Here is a 587-nt window from a genome sequence, read left to right on the forward strand (position 1 = left end):
GCTTTTCCACGCGGAGCCCGGGCCGAGCCACTCAGCCCCCATTGTCATTATCATATTGATTAAGTTCATCAGAGAACAATTTTCGGTTTAACGCCAGCGGATTGGGAGAGGGAGCAAAGAATTATCTAAGAAAAGCACAACATTCTTACCGCGGGGACGTTTCCCTGTTCCAGTTCATTGAGGGAGTTGATTAAGTTTAAATGAAGCAGACACTGGATAAAAGTAAGGGTATTGACCACTGGGCAGCGCGGGCTGCGCTTGAAAAGGCCTGATACATGCAGAAAAGCAAGATTTGCTAAATGCTCTAATCTTCAATCAAATCTTACATCAATACAGACAAAGTTTGGTAATGAGAGATTCAATGAAGCATGCGGGAGAAAGAATTAATCCTCTTGGTCTAAACTGGGTTCAACTTTGAAGCCTGCTCCGAAGGAAAGACAGTTATCTAAATGCTAAATAAGAAACTTATTGTACTTTTCACGGCATGCTAATCTTTGCTCTATTGCATCTCTCTTATTTGCGGGCTCAGAGGCGGCAGTTGTCATGGTGACCATATCAAACCCCCGCTTTCGGTGCGGATGGCGGCG

This window comes from Egretta garzetta, unplaced genomic scaffold, assembly GCF_000687185.1.
Source record: "Egretta garzetta isolate BGI_Z169 unplaced genomic scaffold, ASM68718v1 scaffold568, whole genome shotgun sequence".
NCBI lineage: Eukaryota > Metazoa > Chordata > Aves > Pelecaniformes > Ardeidae > Egretta > Egretta garzetta.